A 12628-nucleotide genomic window follows, 5' to 3' on the forward strand; every position below is an offset into this window, starting at 1 on the left:
AAGATTTCATTTATTAGTGTGGCAATATGTTTCTTCACATTAAGTCTTTGAGAATTTTTATTATTCACTTCAGATACTTACATTTTCATCTTAAGAGAAATTTATCAGTAAATTTAGATATGGAAAACCATGCATATGGTCATTACCAATTAAAGCCATGAACACAGACTAAATAAACCAATCTACAATGCGTTATGTTAAACATAGAAAGTATATTTATTAATCCTTTAAAATTACCACTGAACCTATAACGTAGATCTAGGAGCTAGCCTCAAAGAAGCAAAACTATAAAATGTATGAATTTATTCCAAGGAATAACTTATACAGATTTCCATCCTCATTCTCTGACACCCCACAATCCTAAAAGACATTCTAAGTTCAGTGTCCCCACTGCACTCGACTGAAGGATAGTACTTTTCCTGAAATTCACACAATTAGGAGAATATATTGATCCTATTAAAACATTGTGATGAGGCAGTTTTTCAAAATTAATAAAAGTTTGAAACCAGAGAAAAGATATTTCACAGAACAAAAATCAAGGTATTTTTACCTGAAATTTATCCTTGATGGCATAAACTGCCTTAAGAAGATTCTCATTATATTTTATTGACAAAGTAACTAAAAAAATAATTACCAGCAATACTAATTAAAGTTATGGGAACAGTAAAAGAATAATTTAATAGTTTCCAGACAAACAACAGAACATGAAAACTAGTAACTTTTCCGAAGTTAGAAATATTATAATAAACTAATGTATTTCTTACTGAAAACTCCACATTAAGTGGTACCTCAGAACCCTAGAGAAAATTTTAGAACTGCTACTCCCTGAGATAGTAATTAGTTCCATAACAAGGCTAAAAGCCTTTTTCTTCATTGTGAAATGAAATGTGTCAGTAATAACCTGAAAATTAATAAAAAATGAACTCACAAGTTATAAATACATGTCACTTTCAATCATCTACTTAAAATTTGACATCAGGCCGAGTTTGAAAATCCAGTATCAAGTTTTACCATTTAAAACACCTTGAACTAATTTTTAATCAGAAATATTATCTATACACTAACCACTTTCACATTGGACACATTAAAAACAGATGTGGGTAGGGAAATCAAAAGTTCATTCATGATCATCAAAACTGACTGACAAATGAAATAATTAGAAAATAAGCAGCCAGGTTAAAAAGTAACAATTTTATTACTCCTCTAGCTATAAATCAAAGTATTTTAAGCTGATAAATTCTTTTAAAGGGAATCCATGGTACAGTAAAGCAAAGGGAAAACCTGAGAACTAACTGCAACTTTCAATGTATTCCTGAACTGACAGTCAATATTCAACTGAAGGACTGTAAACACAACACAGGCCCTAATAATTAGCAGACCACTAATCTATTATGTACAAAGGGGAAAAATCATTAAAATTTAAAAATAAAAACAAAAGATAATGGCTACAAATTTCAGGGGACAGCCCTCAACAAGTAAGTTACTAAGATGGAGTTTTTAAAAGGTCAGAAAGAGAAAACAGAAAGGCTAGTAGAGATTAAAAATGACGAGTTATCAAGTAAAAAATGGCTAAGTATAAAAGAACAGACTCCCAAACACAATATGTGAAGAACCCAAAGCAGAACACTTCTCATATTGATGAAAAACATTGTTACAAAAAGTTCAGAAAAATACTAAATACCGTAAAAACAATAACTGCACCTAATACATCATAATAAAACTGCTAAAAGCTACAAAGAGAAAATCCAGAGGCAGCAAAGAAAATGACATCATATTAAAAGGTAAAATGATCTCATAAACAAGACTCTCATAAAACATGAAATCTAGTAATCAGTGGAATAACATGTTCAAAATACTCGTAAGAAAATGAACGCTAAGTGAGAACTCTATATAAAGTGAAAGGATACTTCAAAGATAAAGGTGAAAGAAAGACATTTCTAAAAAAAGTCACCAGCAAGCACAGAGTTAAAGGAACATTAAAAAAATACTAACAGAAATAATTCAGCTGAAAGCAAATGACATTACATAATACCTCAGGAACACAAAGAAGGAACAGCAGTAGAAATTTTAAAATGTTGATAGATGTAAAAGACTGTGTGTGTGTGTATATATATATACATATTTTTTTCTTTTAAACATACAAATGTTAAAGCAATTAAAACACTGCATTATTAGGTTTATACACACATTTATTAATACACATGGCAATAAAATCACGAAGGCAGAGAAAATGAAAGCTGCTATTCTGTATTTAAATAATTCAAAGATATACCAACAAATATTTGCTAAACACAAAAAAGGCAGTAAATATGGAAAAGAAGATCAGAAAACAGATGGGACATAGCTAGAAAACAAAGAACAAAGGAGGAAGTAGAAATTAAGACAACGTTAACAACAACATTCAAAACGAATAGACTGAACCTTCTCCCTGCCAATGAGCAAAGACTGTCAGACTGGTTAAAAACATCAATATCCCACTATATGTAGTATGCAAGAGACATTTAACTTCAAAGATATAAAAATGTTGAAAGTAAAGGAATGACAAATGATATTTAGTGCAAACAGTAACCAATGCAAGTTGGTGTTAATAATACCAAAGAACACATTACTTTTCAAGTTCACGTGACAGTCTAGGAGAAAAACCACTCTTACTAAAATTATAAGAATTAAATCATACAAAATACATTCCCTGAACAAAATGGAATTTTACCAGTATCAAAAATAATAAAATCTCAGAAATACTGAAATTCTGAAAAATAAACAGAATTCTAAATACCCCAAATTAGGAAATTACAACAGTAATTACAAAATATCTTAAGGAAATGATTTGAACATAAATCAAGAATATAACTGTATTCATAATCACATAAAAACATGGCTGAGAAATTAAAAGAGAACTAAGTAAATGGAAAGCTACTATGTTCATGGCTCAGAAAAATTAATAATTTGATTTATATGTACAACACAACCCCTACTAAATGCCAGTAGGCACTTTTGGTACAAACTGACATACTGAGCCAAAAAATTATATGAAGGTACAAAAAAAGCAAAATCAAATCAACTTTTAAAATAACTAAAATGTTAGAACTATATCATCTAAATTCCAAAACATAAAGTTACAGTGATAAAGACAATGTAGGATTATTAAGAAAAACAATATTGATTAGCAGAACAAAACAGAGCTGAAAAATACATTTACAAACTTGGTAAGTTAGTTTCTGACTAAGTTGGCAAGTTGGAAAGAATAAAAGTTTTTCATAAATTATGCTGAAATAACTGGATATTCACAGACAAAATATACAAATATTAACTCAAAAAAAACTGAAGTGTGAAATAGAACTGTAAATATTCTATAAGAGGATACAGCAGAAAATTTTTCAAACCTTGGTTTTGGCAAAGATTTCTTATATGAAATAACAAAAACATTAAATTTTAAAACCTTTGAAAAAAGATCTTCAGCAAAATTAAATTTTTCCATTTTAAAAGACATTACTAACAAAGTGAAAATACAACTTAAACACTAGAAAGATATATTTGCAAAACCTATGTCTCAAACAGAACTTGCACTCAAAACATAACGAAATTTACATCATCATTAAAAAAAAAGGCCTAAATACAAAAATTGCAAATAAGCACATGGAAATATTAGTTACTAGAAATATATAAATTAAACCTTATCATGAACCATTATACAGCTAGAATAAAAAATATCAATATCACGTGTTGACAAGTATATGGAATAAGTGTGGCCTCATACATTGCTATTAGGAATGAAAATGGTTCAGTCACTTGGATATAAGTTCAGAAAATCCTTAAACAGTTTAAACATTTTATCGTATGACTCATGGACTCCACTCATACAGACTCCAAGATACAAAAATGAAAACATATTCACAGAAAGACTTTTATACAAATGTTCCTATTGGCACTGCTGATAATTTTTATGACTGAAATCAGAAAAGACAAATATTCCTAAGTTAATAAATAGATTAAAAAATAAAATATATGCATGCAATGCAATAATAAAGCACCACATACATGAAAAGGTAGGATTCTGTTCATTTTGATCCCCATAAAAGTAAATGTTAAAGACAAAAAGCAAATTTGTGGTTCCCAAGGACAGGGACTGAAGAGGGAATGGATTGCAACTTATGAAGAAACTTTTTAAAACAGCATTATAGCAACAGACATACAACAAAAACATTTACAAAATATATTTTGTTGTGTGTCTATTATTTGAATAGATTAAAGTGTACATAAACTGTACCTCAACAGACTATTAGAGAAAAATAAATGCATGTCATTCATCCATTCAGAGCTCTCATACATTTTTCCCCCCTCACAAAAACTGAAACTCAGTATCTTTATAAACATGGATATAACTAAAAAAGGTCTACTTAAGTGTTCTTACTCAAAACTCATAAAGCTATTTATCCATCCCTAGGTCATAATACTCAGCCATACTGGCCATCTTGAAAACGAAAACACAAAACTCATAAAATTTGTGAGATGCACTCAAACCAGTTGTTGGCGGGAAATTTACAGCAATCAATACATATGACAAAAAGAAAAGAATCATCTAAGTTTCCGCTATAAAACAAAATTAAATCCAGAAGAGCAGCAAATTAAATCCATTGTAAGAGCATAAGAAGTATTAAGAATTAAAAATAAAGTCAATAAAACTGAAAATAGAAGAGGGCAAATGGCAGAAGCAAGAATAATTACAATCCTGCAGCCTGTGCATCAAAATCCACATTCACAGAAAGGCAGACAAAATGAAAATGCAGAAAACTATGCACCATATGAAGGAACGAGATAAAACCCCAGAAAAACAACTACATGAAGTGGAGATAGGCAACCTTACAGAAAAAGAAATCAGAATAATGATAGTGAAGATGATCCAGGACCTCGGGAAAAGAATGGAGGCAAAGATTGAGAAGGTGCAACTAATGTTTAACAAAGACCTAGAAGAATTAAAGAACTAACAAACAGAGAGGAACAATAGAGTAACTGCAATGAAAAATACACTAGAAGGAATCAACAGCAGAATAACTGAGGCAGAAGAATGGGTAAGTGACCTGGAAAACAGAATGGTGGAACTCACTGCCGCCGAACAGAATAAAGAAAAAAATAAGAAAAGAAATGAAGACAGCCTAAGAGACCTCTGGGACAACATTAAATGCACCAACATTCACATTATAGGGGTCCCAAGGCAGAAGAGAGACAGAAAGGGCCTGAGAAAATATTTGAAGAGATTATAGTCGAAAACTTCCCTAACATGGGAAAGGAAATACCCACCCAAGTCCAGGGAGTGTACAGAGTCCCAGGCAGGATAAACCCAAGCAGAAACACGCCAAGACACACAATAATCAAACTGACAAAAATTAAAGACAAAATTACTAAAAGCAACAAGACAAAACTGACAAATAACATACAAGGGAACTCTCATAAGGTTAACAGCTGATTTCTCAGCAAAAACTCTACAAGCCAGAAGAGAGTGGCACAATATATTTAAAGTGATGAAAGGAAAGGACCTACAACAAAGATCACTCTAACCAGCAAGGATCTCTTTCAGATTTGACGGAGAAATCAAACGCTTTACAGACAAGCAAAAGCTAAGAGAATTCAGCACCCCCAAAGAGCTCTACCACAAATGCTAAAGGAACTTCTCTAAGTGGGAAACACAAGAGAAGAAAAGGACCTACAAAAACAAACCCGAAACAATTAAGAAAATGATAATAGGAAAATACATATCGATAGTTACCTTATATGTGAGTGGATTAAATGTCCCAACGAAAAGACACAGGCTCGCTGAATGGATACAAAAACAAGACCCATATATATGCTGTCTTCAAGAGATCCACTTCAGACCTAGGTACACATACAGACTGAAAGTGAGGGGATGGAAACAAAGCTATTCCATGCAAATGGAAATCAGAAGAAACCTGGAGTAGCAATACTCATATCAGACGAAATAGACTTTCAAATAAAGAATGTTACAAGAGACAAATAAGGACACTACATAATGATCAAGGGAACAATCCAAGAAGAAGATATAACAATTATAAATATATATGCACCCAGCATAGGAGCACCTCAATACATAAGGCAAATGCTAACAGCTTTAAAAGAGGAAACTGACAGTAACACAATAATAGTGGGGGACTTTAACACCTCACTTTCACCAATGGACAGAACATTCAAAATGAAAATAAATAAGGAAACAGAAGCTTTAAATGACACAATAGGTCAGATAGATTTAACTGATATTTATAGGACATTCCATCCAAAAACAGCAGATTACACTTTCTTCTCAAGTGCATGTGGAACATTGTCCAGGATAGATCACATCTTGGGTCACAAATCAAGCCTTGGTAAATTGTAAAAAAAATGAAATCACATCAGGCATCTTTTCTGACCACAACGCTATGAGATTAGAAATAAATTACAGGGAAAAAACATAAATAACACAAACACATGGAGGCTAAACAATATGTTACTAAATAACCAAGAGATCGCTGAAGAAATCAAAGAGGAAATCAAAAATTACCTAGAGGGCTTCCCTGGTGGTGCAGTAGTTGAAAATCCACCTGCCAATGCAGGGGACACAGGTTCAAGCCCTGGTCCAGGAAGATTCCACATGCCGCAGAGCACCTAAGCCCGTGCCCCACAACTATTGAGCCTGTGCTCTAGAGTCTGTGAGCCACAAGTACTGAGCCCACATGCTGCAACTACTAAAGCCCGTGTGCCTAGAGCCCATGCTCTGCAGCAACAGAAGCCACCACAATGAGAAGCCCACACACCGCCAAAAAGCCACGCACCCGCTCTCCACAACAGAGAATGGCCACACACAGCAACGAAGACAAAACACAGCCAAAAATAAATAAATACAGTAAATAAGTTTAAAAAAAAAACAACCTAGAGACAAATGACAACAAAGACACGACCATCCAAAACGTATGGGATGCAGCAAATGCAGTTCTAAGAGGTAATTTTACAGCAATGTAATCCTACCTCAAGAAACTAAAAGAATCTCAAATAAACAATCTAACCTTAAACCTAAAGGAACCAGAGAAAGAACAAACAAAACCCAAAGTTTGCAGAAGGAAAGAAATCATAAAGATCACAGCAGAAATAAATGAAATAGAAACAAAACAATAGCAGAGAAAAGTAAAACTAAAAGCTGGTTCTTTGAGAAGACAAACAAAATTGATAATAAACCTTTAGCCAGACTCATCAAGAAAAAGAGGGAGAGGACTCAAATCAATATAATTAGAAATGAAAAAGGAGAAGTTACAACAGACACCACAGAAATACAAAGCGTCAAAAGAGACTACTATAAGCAAATCTATGCCAATAAAATGGACAACCTGGAGAAACGCACAAATTGTTAGAAAGGTATAACCTTCCAAGACAGAACCAGGAAGAAATAGAAAATATGAACAGACCAATCACAAGCAATGAAATTGAAACTGTGATTAAAAGTCTTCCAACAAACAAAAGTCCAAGACCAGATGGCTTCACACATGAATTCTATCCAACATTTAGAGAAGAGCTAACAATCCCAATCCTTCTCAAGTTCTTCCAAAAAACTGCAGAGGAAGGAACATTCCCAAACTCATTCTGCAAGGCCACCATCACCCTGACCAAAACCAGACAAACATACTATAAAAAAAAAATTACAGACCAATATCACTGATGAGTATAGATGCAAAAATCCTCAACAAAATACTAGCAAACAGAATCCAGCAACACATTAAAAGGATCACACACCATGATCAAGTGGGATTTATCCCAGAGATGCAAGGATTCTTCAATATATGCAAATCAATCAATGTGATACACCATATTAACAAACGGAAGAATACAAACCACATGATCATCCCAATAGATGCAGAAAAAGCTTTTGCCAAAATTCAATACTCATTTATGATAAAAACTCTCCAGAAAGTGGGCATAGAGGGAACCTACCTCAACATAATAAAGGCCATTTAAGACAAACCCACAGCAAACATCATTCTCAATGGTGAAAAACTGAAAGCACTTCCTCTGAAGAACAAGATAAAGATATCCACTCTCATCACTATTATTTAACATAGTTTTGGAAGTCCTAGCCATGGCAATCACAGAAGAAAAAGAAATAAAAGGAATACAAATTGGAAAAGAAGTAGTAAAACTATCTCTGTTTGCAGATGACATTATACTATACATAGAGTATCCTAAAGATGCCACCAGAAAACTACTAGAGTTAATCAATGAATTTGGTAAAGTTGCAGAATACAAAATTAACGCACAGAATTCTCTTGCATTCCTATACAGTAACAACAAAAGATCAGACCCAGTAATTAAGGAAACAATCCCATTCACCATTGCAACAAAAAGAATAAAATACCTGGGAATAAACTTACCTAAGGAGGCAAAAGACCTGTACTCAGAAAACTATAAGACACTGATGAAAGAAATCAAAGATGACACAAACAGATGGAGAGATATACCATGTCCTTGGATTGGAAGAATCAATATTGAGAAAATAACTATACTATCTAAAGCAATCTACAGATTCAATGCAATCCCTATAAAATTAACAATGGCAATTTTTACAGAACCAGAACTACAAATCTTAAAATTTGTATGGAGACACAAAAGACCCCTAATAGTCAAAGCAATCTGGAGGGGAAAAAACGGAGCTGGAGGAATCAAATTCTCTGACTTTAGACTATACTACAAAGCTACAGTAATCAAGACAATATGGTACTGGCACAAAAACAGAAATATGTATCAATGGAACAGGATAGAAAGCCCAGAGATGCACCCACACACTTATGGTCAAGTAATCTATCACAAAGAAGGCAAGGATATACAATGGAGAAAAAACAGTCTCTTCAATAAGTGGTGCTGGGAAAACTGGACAGCTACATGTTAAAGAATGAAATTAGAACAATCCCTAACATCATACACAGAAATAAACTCAAAATGGATTAAAGACCTAAATGTAAGACCAGACCCTATAAGACTCTTAGAGGAAAATACAGGAAGAACATTCTTTGACATAGATCACAGTAAGATCTTTTTTGATCCACCTCCCAGAGTAATGGAAATAAAAACAAAAATAAACAAATGGAACTTAATGAAACTTAAAAGCTTTTGCACAGCAAAGGGTGGAAAGCGGTGGGGGGTGGTGGTGGTGGGATGAATTGGGAGATTGGGATTGACATGTATACACTGATATGTATAAAGTGGATGACTAATAAGAACATGCTGTAAAAAAAAATAAATTTTTAAGAAAAGATGTGGCACATATATATAATGGAATATTACTTAGCCATAAAAGGAAATGAAATTGAGTTATTTGTAGTGAGGTGGATGGACCTTGAGTCTGTCATACAGAGTGAAGCAAATCAGAACGAGAAAAACAAATATAGTATATTGACGCATATATGTGTAACCTAGAAAAATGGTACAGATGAACTGGTTTGCAGGGCAGAAATAGAGACACAGATGTAGAGAACAAACATATGGACACCAAGGGGGGAAAGTGGTGGGGGGTTGGGGGGTTGTGGTGTGATAAATTGGGAGATTGGGATTGACATATACACACTAATATGTATAAAATAGGTAACTAATAAGAACCTGCTGCATAAAAAAATGAAATTCAAAAAAAAAATAGAAATAGAAACTCAAAAGAGAAAAATCAATGAAACCAAAAGTTGGCCCTTTGAAAAGATCAACAAAATTGATAAAGCAGGGGAAAAAAAACCCAACCCCCGGAGGACAAAAATTGCTAATAATAGAAATAAATGGCAGAACATCATTACAAACCCCATGGTCACTAAAGAATAATAAAGGAATACTATGAACAACTCTATACATACAGATTTGATAACCTAGATGAAATGGACCAATTCCTTAAAAGACACAATCTACCACAAATAGCACTGGGAGAAAGAGATAATCTGAGTAAACCTGTAACTATTTAAGCTGAATAACAATTAATATCTTTCCAGAACATAAAGCACAACCCTGCCCAGATGAGTTCACTGATGAGTTCCACCAAAACTTTAGGAAGAAATTATGCCAGTGCTCTACAACCTATTCCAGAAAATAGAAGCAGAGGCAGTATTTCAACTATACTATGAAGCCAGGATATCGATTACCTTAATAGCAAAACATTACAAGACATTGCCAAAAACATTACAAGAGAACTACAGACCAATATAACCTCAACAAAAATCCCCAGCAAGTATCAGCAAATCATACCCAACTATGTAGAAAAAGATTTATACACGATGTCAAACTGGGATTTATCCACTGTATGAAAGGTTTATTCAACATTAGAAAATCAATTGTTATAATACATCAGACATCCACAGACTAAAAAAGAAAAATCACAAGATCGTGACAACAGATGCAGCAAAAGAAGTGACAAAAATTGAACACTTGTGCATGATAAAATTACCGTCACTGACCTAGGAATAGAGAGGAACTTCCTCCACTTGATAAGAATATTTACCAGAAACCTATAGCTAACACCATATGTAGAGGTGAGAAACTCAAGCATTCCCCAATAGGATCACAAAGTAAGAAAAGATGTTCCCTCTCACCAGTCCTTCAGCAGCACACTCAAAGTCAAATGACATGACAAAACAAGAAAATGATGTAAAACGCATACAGATTAAAAAGGGAGAAAAGAAACTTTCTTTGTTGAAAGGTGACATAATTGCCCATGCAGAAATTAGAAGAATGAAGAAAAATAATAAGAAAGGTTAATAAGAAATATAGCAAGGTTGCAAGACACATGGTTAATACACAAAAGTTAATCACTTTCCAATACCAGTAATGAACAAGTGGAATTTCAAATTAAAATCATAGTACCGATCTATATCAGCAATTGCCCCAAAATGAAACACCTAAGGAAAAATCCAATGAAATACATGCAAGACCTATGTGAAAAAAGTACAAAGCTTTGATGAAAAAAATAAATAAGTAAATAAAAGAACTAAATAATTCAAGAGAGTTTCCATGTTCATCAATAGGAAGACTCAAATTTCTTAAGATATCAGTTCTTACAAACTTGGTTTATGGATTCAATGCATGCAAATTAAAATTCCACCATTATTTTTATAAATGTTAACAAAGTGATTCTCGAGTTTATATGAAGACACAAAAGACCAAAATATCCAACACATTATTGAAGAAGAACAAATTTGGAGGACTGACACAACTTTATTTCATGATTTAGTATAAAGCTAATAAACTAACCAAGGGAGAATGGTATTGGCAAAAAAAAGGACAAATGATCAATGGAACAAAATATACACCAGATAAATAAACCCATAGAAATACAGTCAACTGATCTTTGACAAAGGAGCAGAGGCAACACAATGAATTACAGATTGTCTTTTGAACAAGTGGTGCTGGAACAAATGAGAATCCACATTTGAAAAAATGAATCTTTGCACACATCTTACACCATTCACAGAAATTAACTCAAAGTGGGTCACAGACTTAAATGTAAAATGCAAAAGTATGAAACTACTAACGTAAGGGAAAAGTCTAGATACCTTGGGCATGGTGATAACTTTTTAGATATACTTCTAGCATATGGTCATGAAAAAGAATTGATAAGCTGGACATGATTAAAATTTAAAACTTCTACTCTATGAAAGACACTATCATAGAGTGAGAAGACAAATGGAGATAGGGAAACTATATTTACAAAAGACATATCTGATTAAAAACTGTTCCCCAAAATACAGGGGGAAAAGCTATTAATACCTAATAGTTAAATGAACCACCCAATAATAAAATGGGCGAAAGAGGTAAACAAACAGCTCCCCAAGGAACATATATAGATGGCAAATAAGCATATATAAAGATGCTTCAAAAATCATTAGCAATAGTAAATTTAAAAAATGAGATACCCCTACCTCTCTATTAGAGTTACTAAAATCCAAAACACTAAGGCCATTAACTGAACATGTCCCCAGAAATGTTATGTTGAAATTCAGTCCTCACAGTATCTGGAGGCAGGCCTTTAGGGGTGATGAGCTTAAAAGTGAGGAGCCTTTAAGAAAGGAATCTGTGCAACTTATAAAACAAACCACAGAGGTTGATCCTTTGCTATCTGTGAGAAATCTATGAAAAAGGATGAGGGCCCTCAAAAGACATTATAATTTGCTGATGGCTTGACCTTGGACTTCTCAGACTCCAGAAGTATAACAAATACATATCTGTTGTTTATAAACCACCCAACCTATGGTATTTTGTGTCTGCCTGAACTAAATAAGCAACTCTCAATTGGTGGGTGAAGCTAGAGCAAAAAGAAGCCTGTCACTGTGAGAGGCAAATGAACATAAAAGTCCCTTTAGAACAGCAGTCCCCAACCTTTTGGGCACTTTTTCCACAGGGGAGGAGGGAAGGATGATTCCTACACATCACATGTACTGTGCACCTTCTTTGTATTATTACATCATAATATATAATGAAATAATTAGACAACTCACCATAATGCAGAATCAGTGGGAGCCCTGAGCTTGTTTTCACTTGCCGCTCACTGATAGGGTTTTGATATGTCTGAAAACAATTTACTATGGTCTCTGTGCAGTCAAACCTCTCTGCTAATGATAAT

General features: G+C 33.5%; 1 protein-coding gene across 1 annotated transcript in view; it reads right to left on the bottom strand.

Annotated features, from left to right (window-relative positions):
* Positions 1-12628, bottom strand: part of LOC133083007 (lysine-specific demethylase 6A-like) — a 157723-nt gene that overhangs the window by 42770 nt on the left and 102325 nt on the right. The gene's annotated exons all lie outside the window — the stretch shown is intronic.

Source organism: Eubalaena glacialis, unplaced genomic scaffold, assembly GCF_028564815.1.
Source record: "Eubalaena glacialis isolate mEubGla1 unplaced genomic scaffold, mEubGla1.1.hap2.+ XY H_3, whole genome shotgun sequence".
Classification (NCBI taxonomy): domain Eukaryota; kingdom Metazoa; phylum Chordata; class Mammalia; order Artiodactyla; family Balaenidae; genus Eubalaena; species Eubalaena glacialis.